At 42.8% G+C, this 10,121-nt stretch overlaps 1 long non-coding RNA gene across 1 annotated transcript; it reads right to left on the bottom strand.

The window, feature by feature from the left end:
• Nucleotides 1-1,146: 1,146 nt before the first annotated feature.
• LOC112949810 lies at nt 1,147-1,985 on the bottom strand. The gene is made up of 3 exons (XR_003249885.1): nt 1,971-1,985; nt 1,820-1,870; nt 1,147-1,704 (listed from the first exon to the last, which is right to left on the bottom strand). It is a non-coding gene; the product is annotated as an uncharacterized LOC112949810 (long non-coding RNA).
• Between the last annotated feature and the right edge of the window lie 8,136 nt (nt 1,986-10,121).

Genomic DNA, 10,121 nt, shown 5'->3' with positions numbered 1-10,121 from the left:
TGTTTTTCTTTCTATTAAAAATCTGTAATTTAAACATTGAAGTAAAAGAAACAATATTAATAGATGTAGATTTTCCAGTAGTAGAGGAAAAGGAACAGAGCATGAGGACCCTGCTTCCTGGAGAAAGATACCCCAAAAATTCAAGGATGTGCAGCTGCAATTGTCTCCAAAGAAAAAAATGCAAGCTGAAAACATTTCTTGAGCATATTCAAACTTCACTCGCTCGAAACTACTGCTCAAACACTTTCATAAGTTGGATATGCTCTTTGCCAATCTCCTAGTATTTTAGGTGGAAAGTGGTGCATTAAGCATTATCAGTCCTGTAAGATAATTGAATGGAACGTATTTCTGGGGAATGGCACAAAATTACACTGCTCGGTGCTGAATGTGTGGGATGCTGTGATTTCCGAAAGGTCAGCCAGGCCAGCCAAGTTAGCAGGAATAGTCCCTCTTTCCATCCTCTCTCTCTGCCTCACACGCACTTACACGAGATAGAGCAATCGACAGTTTCATTACAACTGAAACAACTAAAATTAATCAAGTCCAAATCCCTCCTGTCCAAGAGACCATGAATTCAGCTGGATCAGAAGCCCTTGGTTAAGCAGCCCCTGAAAGTCTATCAAAGTTTATTAATATGGTAATTTATATGGGTAAGCGCATAAAGATGCTAATTGAAATGTTTTTTTATGCATTATTTTTTAWAGGAGGAAAGGTTGGGGATTTTCTAGGAAGGAAGACTGAATTGCTGCTTATGTTTCATCATGTCATAAAGTTATAATTTCAGCATTTGACTATGCTTCATTTTAATTTTATATATATTTTTTTTAACTGCGAAGAACAAAGAACTTGATACTCCAAAGATTTGGGGCTTGTGCTACGTCTGGTTCTGGTCTTGATGCATGGAGATAGATTGAATTAATCAAACTTCTTCACACTGCTATTTAATCGGGTTTACAATTAGCTGAGGGCTGCAGGTCTCCCGGGCCTATCAGCTTTGCAAGCAGAAGCTGTAATACAGCAGCTCTGCAGCCACACACTGGGAGTGCCTTACAGACCAGATTGTCATAATGTGGCATGAAATTAAAGCACGATGTTACTTGACAACAGAATTTCAATTTCTCCCTCCCCCTCTTTCTTCTCTTTAACAAAGTCTCTACCTAGAGATAGGCCTCCCTGTTGAGCTGCACCCACCTGCTCTGAGCTACGCAGCTGCCTTCAAAAGAGTTTCTGATACTATTAAACCAATCTGTGTTCCATTACAGTCATTGTGATCTTCCTCCCTGTCTGCTTTCAGTGGCAGATTATTTTGCTGTGAGGAGCTAATAAGCATACAGCTCTTAACTTGTTTCAATTCTTGCTCAAATGCATTGATTTCTTCTCTCCCTCTCGTCTCAGAGCACGGGGGATTTTCGCTGGGGTCTGGTCTCCCCAGTCCTGCACGCACAGTTATTTCAGGCCTCCCCAGCTGCCCTGCTGCCATTTACACTGGTAAAAACAACTTGCATTCAGATAAACAGGCACCTAGGAGTGAAGAATCGGGGTAGATTTTTCCTCCCMTTAGCCTTCATTTCTTGAGAAGCAGACTGAGTGCAAATTAGAAAATGGGGTTCAGTTTCACCTCCCACCAACAAGTCTTATGGACTTAATAGCAGCAGAAATTAATCGTCTGGGTGATGATGAATAGATTTAGCTATTTTACAAACCCTGTCATTGGATGGAAAGAGAGAAAAAACACAGTGAAGCCAGAAGATCTGGGAAGAGAGAGGTGAGAGTCAGATGCAGCTGATAGTGGGGGATATTATTGCTTCTTTGAACTGACCTGGAATCCAATCCGATACAACAGACACCATAGAATCAATGGAAGAGGTCCCTGTAATTATGAAAGAGGAAAGGTTCAACGTATTTTTCTGATGGTGAGATTGACTGTGGAGTAAGTGCCAATCTAGCACATTTGAAGCCATTAGAGTTACCTTGGGCAGAAGAAATATAAATCGAGGTTGAGAAGCCTGGCACAGGGCTGTGAAYGGGGATCCATCTCTGGTCCTGCTGAAGGGAATGAATGAGGATCCCGTAGAAGAAGATCCCACAGAATCAGGCTCTTCGTGGTACAGGTTGGCCACAGCCACGTATTTCTCATAATTTGACTAGATCTGGAAATAATTGGTTCCACTTCCACTTTAGACCTTATGCTTTGTAGGAACAGGTTCTGCATGTTAGCTCTGCTCTTTGCACCTCTGAATTATGAAARATATTTGAATTCCATCTCTTTTAATATCAGCTACTGAGTGAAAATGAAAAACATGTCCACAGAGCAGCATCCATAAGTGGACTGCAGGGATGAGGCTCATGCAAAACAGACAGAATTATAACTCCTGCATTAATCTTATCTGTATCTGCTGCCTGCAATAGCATAGAGCTACAATTCTGAGTTGTTCAGACATATTTAATCAGAGTAACTTCCATTTAGTTATGAAACTTAGCAACAAAATGAACATTGCTTGTTACAAAAAATCTGCAAGCTACTGTCCTCCCTTGCTCTCCMTTTCTCTTCTCACCTGGAAAGAAGAATCCTCCCAAGGATTAGATGATTATTCAGAAGATGRATTCTGCCCCCACTCAAAGTGAACATTTCCTCTCCCACTGAAATCCACAACCAGGTGCAAGACCAAGGTGGTTTTAAGCATTAGCATTTGATACAGGTTGGCCTGCAAACACCTGTAGTTTACCTGGCTGATAGGAACCATTTGTGGGCTTAGGGGGTAAAGGAAAAAAACAGTGAACTTTAAAAAGCAGAATTAAAAAAAAAACATTTTGAAAAAAATCAAACTTAATGAAATGAGGTGAAATAATTTTCTCAATTTGCCTGGGCATTTTAAATTGAAAGCAGAGTGTAACCTCTGCTTGTAAATTACTGTAAACATTTCAATCACTCTCTAATTCATGGTAAAAGATAAGGAAAGCTGGAGCGCGGAATATTAAACAATGATCATTACTGGGAAGTCAGTCTCTTTGTTTTGCCCTGTTTTTACTGGGCCAGAGTCTCTAGGATTTTGCAGAAAAAAATGTTTATATATATATATATAATATACGCACACGTACATATAAAATAAATGAATATTTATGAAGAGTTTGCTAGTGGCAGACCAGGCTGGCCCTGCAGGCCCAAAGGAATTAATGTAAATTCCAGTCAACCGTGAAAAYCCCCTAGAATTGAACTGTATTTCAGCATGGTGGATAAAGCACATCAAAGAGCAGAATTTCTATAAGATAATTACACACAATGCAACTCTAATCACAGAAAGACTGTGGATATTGCTGATAAAGCGTAATAAATCTTTTATGACTATGCCTCATTCTGCTGAATCAGCTTTCTGTTTCTATTGCAGTAAACTCAAGATTCTTGCTCTTACTTATATATTTACAATTTTTAAAAACACATCAACTAATGATTTACTATAGCTTCCATGAAAGGTTTGTGTTTGTTTAGTTTGTTCCTTGTTGAAATGCAGTTAGATCAACAACAGCAAAAATTCATCTCTCTTGGCTGGCAGATCTGCAAAAATAAATGATATATAAGTTGAGAAGCTGCTTTTCTGTTGTATTTTAGGAAATTGGAGTAATTTCAGTTTTGACAGTTCCAACTTCGCAAAATTGAAGCTCCCTCGTATCCTCTAACATCATGAATTCCTCTCAGAGAGCCACAAAGTGGCTGAGGCTGGAAGGCATTTCTGGGGATCAACCAGTTCAGCTCTCCTGCTCAGAACAAGGTCACTTGGAGCAGGTTGCCCAGAGCCAGGTCCCCTTGAGTTTTGAATATCTCCAAGGATGGAGACTCTCCAACATCTCTAGGCAAGTGTTCTAGTGCTTGATCACTCTTGCAGTAAAAAAAAGTTTTCTTATGTTTAAAATTTTTTTTTTTTTGTATTTCTATTTGTGCACATTGCCTCATGTCCTGTGACTGGATATCACTGAGGAGAATTGGGATCCATCTTCTTTACTGCTTCCCACCAGGTATTTATACACACAGCCAGGATGTTTCTGAGTCTTCTCAAAACTGAACGTTGTCAAGAATGATGAAAGTAAGAATAGTATATGCGAGTTTGCATGTATTTACTTTTCAGGCTTTAAGAATTCAGAATATTTTCTGGGTCATATGCTCAAGCTAATAGGGAGTTCTGATTTTAAGTGTAACTGTCAACTCTTGTGTAATTGCATGTCTTCAGCAGCTGAGAGTTTCAGGAAAATAGCCTTGTGATAGAAATGGGAATGTTTGCAAAGTTGTGTCAAACTGATCAGTTTTCAAAAGGAAAAATGGAGGATCTTCCCTTGAGTCAGGTAGCGGTTGCTTTTAAAAGAGCATCAGAGCAGAAGTTGTGTGTGCCAGGAATAAGGTCTGGTGCAGATAATGCCCCATTCCTATAGCAGTCGTGGAGCTAGAAACCTAGACCCTGGTCACCATTTGTTCCTCAGATGTTTTGGGGGACTCCTAGTGTCTCACTGTGAAGCTCGCTTGTACGTCAAACATCATCTGAGCACTAGCAGATCATTTACTGAAAGTGTCTCCTGTACCTTAACCAAGACGCCAAAGTTTGTCTTCATGTGAGTTTTGCCCTTCATTTGTCTTTCTGGCATATGGGCAACAGAAGGTCTCAGCTTCTAACAGAGTGAAAGAACTTTACATATGGTTTAATTACAGTAAACTATCAACAACAGGAAGAGTTTGCTGGGGGACAGCTGAAGCCCACTCATGGATTCAGTGGACGTCTGCTCAGGATTCAATGCTCTGCCACATTTGACAGTGACACTTTGATGCACCTTAGAGAAAATTGTTCCAAGAAAAGTCCATCCCTTAGCGTCTCTGTGCACTGGGGGCCTTTCTCAAATTGACAGCCTGGCGTCTTGGCTGTTGTATGAGCTTAGCATCTCCTGTGCTAATTTTGGAACTTACAGTCTGAAATCCTCTCTGACTGTTGGCTTTAAGTCTACTGTTAAGTCTAAGTTTGAACATGAGCTCATATATCTTCTGGCAAGTAGCTAGATCTTCCACATCTGTTGTGCTCTCCTCATCTCATCGACAGGTACATGTTACTCAAGACTTACTTAAGGCTTCTCATAGTCCTTGTGAACACACCATAGCTCCAGAGCCTTATTTATATTAATAGCATCACCCAGGTTGTTACCCAATGGGAAGTACTTTTGTATGCGGTCTCCCAAAGAGACATGAAAGACCATGTCAGGACAATGGAGGGTTGCAGAGGATGTTCTTCCTTTGCATGATTTACATCGTGTCTTTGAAAGTGTGTCCCTCCTGTGACAGTCTGAAGCGAATAAACAAAGTTCCTGGGGAAATGGTATGCCGTGTTCAAACACTTTGCTGAACTTTAATGTTCTGTAGGTTGCAAGGAAATGACTACAAAAGCCTTGGAAGAGCAAAGGACGAAAGTTAGCTCAAGGCAAGGTGATCTTCCCTCATTAAAATCTATTTGTGCAAAGTTAAGACGTCAAAGAAATTTCATGTGTTCCAAGAGGGTATGAAAGCCCAGGTTATTAATGATCAGAAGGGATTTGGGAGTCCTGTTTGCCAAAGCGGAGGGAGTAGTGAAAGAACGAGAAAGTAAAAAGGAAAGAAAATAAAAAATACTGTATTTGCACTTTTAGTGTTATCTGGGTAGAATAATGAATRCAACTGCCTTAACAACTTTTTTTTTCCCTCCAGTACAGATCATATGAATGATTTTAAAGGAAAAAAAATCATCAAAATTCAGCTGGAGATTTTGCATGCAGTTCTTCAAGCTTTACTGCTGCCTACACAAAGACCCGCAAATGAGTTCCAGGGGCAACCTGCTACCGTTTCCTGATTTTTATAGAAAGTGAATGAGGTTGCTAAAGACCAGATTATTGATTCTGAGATTATTAAGATTTATGCTTGTGTGGATGGTGTGTGCCCAGAATCTTGATATCACGGGCAAGTTTAGAACACGGTATTTAATGCTAACCCTTGTACCTGCCACATTTTCATAGCTCAAAACAGCAGCACTGTAACATCTGAGTCGTCCTTCCTCTGTAGCCTGGGATTATAGGGAGGGACTGAGACAGCGTTTCTGCTCTTTAATGTTTTCCTCAGCAGTACCTCATGTTTGGCCTCTGGTTCCTCCTCAGGCTCGGAGAAGAGACCCTGTTTTTTATTGATCTCCCTTCTACCTGCTTCAGATGAATGCTCAGCCGCTGCCTCGGGACCCAGCAAGGAGCTGTCTTCCACAGGTGAGTCTTTGCTGTAGGWTGAGGTGTCATTCATGGCTCCTGGGTTATTCTCAAGAGTCACAAAGGCAGGTCCAGCTGCAGCATTTGAGAGGATTTAGCCCCTGTGCTACATGACACCAGGCTCCCTTCTTTGCCCCTTTACTTGTCTTTGAGGGTACAATAGGGAACATGTTACAGGTCCCTGCTAGAGGTACTTATTTTTGCATATTTGCATTTTATTTGGGTCTTTGAAAATTCAATTGGTGCCACTGTTTTTTAGGAGCAAGATGAAGTTATTAAATCATACTTTAGGTTAAAGTTTCAGCTGAATCCTTAGCRATGACAGTATCAGGCCCATTTACAGTCCAGGAATCAAATACTGTCTAGATGCAAAACTCTGTGGTCGTCCAAGGTTTGGCCCTCCAGATGCACAAGCACTGACAGAATCAGTATTTGCATCTATGTGAGAAGATCCCTGAGCGGGAAGGAAGCACCATGGGCCCAGATGGGATCTGTGGTGGGACCCACCTGGGGAGGGGGACAGCAAATGGGGGTCACATAGCTCACCCAAAACCCAAGCTTGGGAAGCTGAGCTCTCCAGGCCCTGTCAGAGCCAGGATTGCTCCTTGAGTAGTAACCGCTGAAAATGCACATAGAGCTTGCTATAGAGCTTGCTGCATGGAGGGCCTTTTTTCTTTTTTYTTCCCCCTTTCCTGAGAAATCAGCAGAAATCTCCTATCTCTGGCTCAGCCAGCCTGTCCATCTGTTTATGACGACTTCTTTTATCACCAGCAGCCATGTGAGGGCCGAGCGCATTCAAAGGTACAGCTCCCTTTCTGTGCTGATAGTGGCCCCGGTTTTGCATGAGTGCGGAGCGGCGATGTGGCCACGGGCTGATTGCATTTGCTAACGTTAATCATCCAGGGGCCAGGCGAGGTGAATAAGTGAACTCTATTTTATTCAGCTTGACAGAAGGAGGAGCCGAATGGAAACGATTCTTATCTCTGGTCGTGGCCGACCTAAATTAACGCTATCTCTGGTGCTGAAAGGCCCTGGAGAGCAGATGTCTGTATTTTCTGTGCCCTCTGTGGTGGAGGGATGGCTGTAGCAAACCACATATCAGCCMTGCGTTAACTTTGGGACAAAGCTGATTTGTGTCCCCGGTCGCATGGGCTGGGCAGCCTGCAAGATGGAGATGGAGGAAGTTGAGTCTGGTTTTGCCTGCTTGCAACAAAGACTGATCACTAAAGTGGAATTTCAAGTGGATGGTAGGTCCTTTATTATGCCGTTTACAGAGGAAATATGAGAAGGGGCAAATTCTTTAGCAACAGAAAAAAAACACTTTTTAGTTGCTGAACATCAGTGCTGGTTACCCCGCTGCCAGCAGCGTAAAGCTCTGTCACCACCACTCCRTCTGCCTTGTTTTCCTTGGGGTTTCTGCTGGGGAGCTGCCCTGCCAGACCAGGCAAGCAAGGCCGCACATTGAGCTCTTCCCCAGCCAAGCAGCCTCATCATCCTCACCCTTGAGTGCCACTGAAGCCCAGTGTGACTGTGGGTGGGATGGAGATGACCAGAGGCCTGGCCAGGACCGTGTCCAGCCTCCCTYGGATGAACTGGATCCCAGTGATGGGAGCCAGGGCACTGGCAGCACCCAGGCACCAGTTCCCCTCGAGCCTTACATCGTGCCCTGCTTATTGGTGTGGAAAAGGGAAGGCCGTGCTCATGAGAGGGTGAAAACAGAAGGATAACTGCGAAGAGAGAAGATGGAGGAGGCTTCAGGAGAGCTACCCGGCGAGTGGAAGAGAGATGGAGAGCGATCAAGGAAGCAAAAGTGATAATTGGCAGAGCGCGGGAAGCAGAGCCACCCACGCAGCGACGGCGGCACGGTGGAGCTCAGGCACATTCAGGCACTGCAAGCACATTCCCATTTCTCGGTCTCTGTATCATGCTCTTCTCCTCATTGCAAGCTCTGATCAAGTCTGACTATCTTCAGCCCTTCTCGCTGTAAAGGCTCCTATTAATGTTGACAGTTTAGGTGGCTGGGGGATGCAGTATTAGTCCTGACAAATGCTGGTAATTTGCAAGCAATGTTTTCCCTCTAGCACCAGTGGGAAATCACCTAACCTTTGCCAATAATTCTCAACATAACTCACAAAGCCTCATCTTCTATCATTACGAGGAGCAGCATTTCTGAAAATTATCAACCTCTTCTTGAATCTGTCCATGCTAGACCATGCAGAGGAGGGGATATTAATCAGTGTGTGAGGCCCACTGTACTATTAAGGATTCTCTTACAAGATCTTTTTACCAAATGCTCTCTGATATTAAGCTTAGTTGATGATGCTTTCAGATCTCCTTTTTTTTTCCACCCTGCCACATCATTTAGCTCTAACTATTTTTTATCTGTTCTTCTGGTATTGATTTTTTTTAAARCCTCATTTGCTTAAGCTGTCTATCAAGAGCACTTGTGTATGCTTGTGCTTAAAAGTGACGCTGATTAATCAAGGGCTAGTATTATTTGTATAATTAATTATTATTGAATAATAAACAAGATTGGCCTAGGTCTGAGGGCTGCAATGGGGACAGCAAGCTGAGACTSTCACCTGCCATCCAGATGCATGAGGTTTTCCTAAGAGCTCAATTTAGAGCAGCTTTCCTGGAGAATACAAGGAGTCCAGTAAAGTCTTTGGTTAGGTCTTACCCTACTTGTTCAACTGAGAATATACAAAGAGAAAGACACAACATTACTGGAAAATATCCCGGCACCTGCGCTGAGTTGAGGACCCTCCTGAGTTCAGATACAGCCTGATCTCTCTCTTGCTTTTATTTTGCAGAAGCTGGAGCCAAACAATGCTGGTAGCAACTGCGTTTAAAGCGAAATTAAAATGTAATGAGGGTGGGAGGCAGGGACAAGCTAGCGTGGACCATCTGAGCTGTTGCAATTCTAGAATTCATCAGTGCCGCTGAAAGCAGAGAGCGGCTGTTGTGTTATTGATGCAGGGGGAGAGAGAGGTTATTGCATTGTTGGCGTACAGGAGGTGGGGAAAGATTACCATGTTCGCAGCGGTACAAGGAGCGAGATTATCCAAATGCAATAAGCCATTGTTACAGCAGTGACATTTTTCCACGCCTTTCCCCCCCACCATTCCTTATCCTGTCCTTTCCACCTCCTGCCTGCATAATATTAAAGGTCAGTAATATCCAGACAGATGGTTGGGAGGGTTTATGGCGAGGGGCTGCTTTCTTTGGTCATTTTTCTGAAATAGCGATTGTGCTCAGAAAAAAAAAAAAAAAAAAGCTTTTTTGTTGTTGTTGGTGGTGGTGGTGGTTTTTTTCCTGGGATTAACTCATCCGAATGCTGTAGAAGAGAAGAGGGAATTTGGGTTAGAGGACTGGCCCTTTCGCTGACATCTGCACTACTCTGTGTGACAGCTCTGAGGAGCACAGCTGCATCCTAAGCACTGGAATAACCAGGGGTTAAATGCCACTGGATTTTGTCTTTATTTGATAGATCACTAAATGTTTTTTTTTGGAAGCGAAAGATACAGTAAGGTTTCCGACAAGGATCTCTGCCTAGTGTTGATCCTGAAAGGACTCTGATTCCTCCCCATGACAGTGTTTATCTCTGATTCACTTCTTTGCTTTCACATGACTTCTCTCTCCTCCATTGCTCATATTTTCGTCCCTTGCTCATATTTCAGTCTCTTGAATTACTTAGATCTGTTTGTTTGTGTTAGAATAGGCTCCCTAATACTAAACCATAATTGAATAAAACCAGTGCCTGYTGCAGAGTGACTCACAGGGTAAAATATCCCCCTTGGACAGTGCAGCAAGCTGCGTTCATGGAGCAGATCTGCAGTTAGAGAAGTTTGTGTCAAGAC

Source organism: Nothoprocta perdicaria, unplaced genomic scaffold (assembly GCF_003342845.1).
Source record: "Nothoprocta perdicaria isolate Ctin4 unplaced genomic scaffold, notPer1 scaffold_3, whole genome shotgun sequence".
NCBI classification, from domain to species: Eukaryota; Metazoa; Chordata; class Aves; order Tinamiformes; family Tinamidae; genus Nothoprocta; species Nothoprocta perdicaria.
This window is presented reverse-complemented; position numbering and strand designations above follow the sequence as displayed.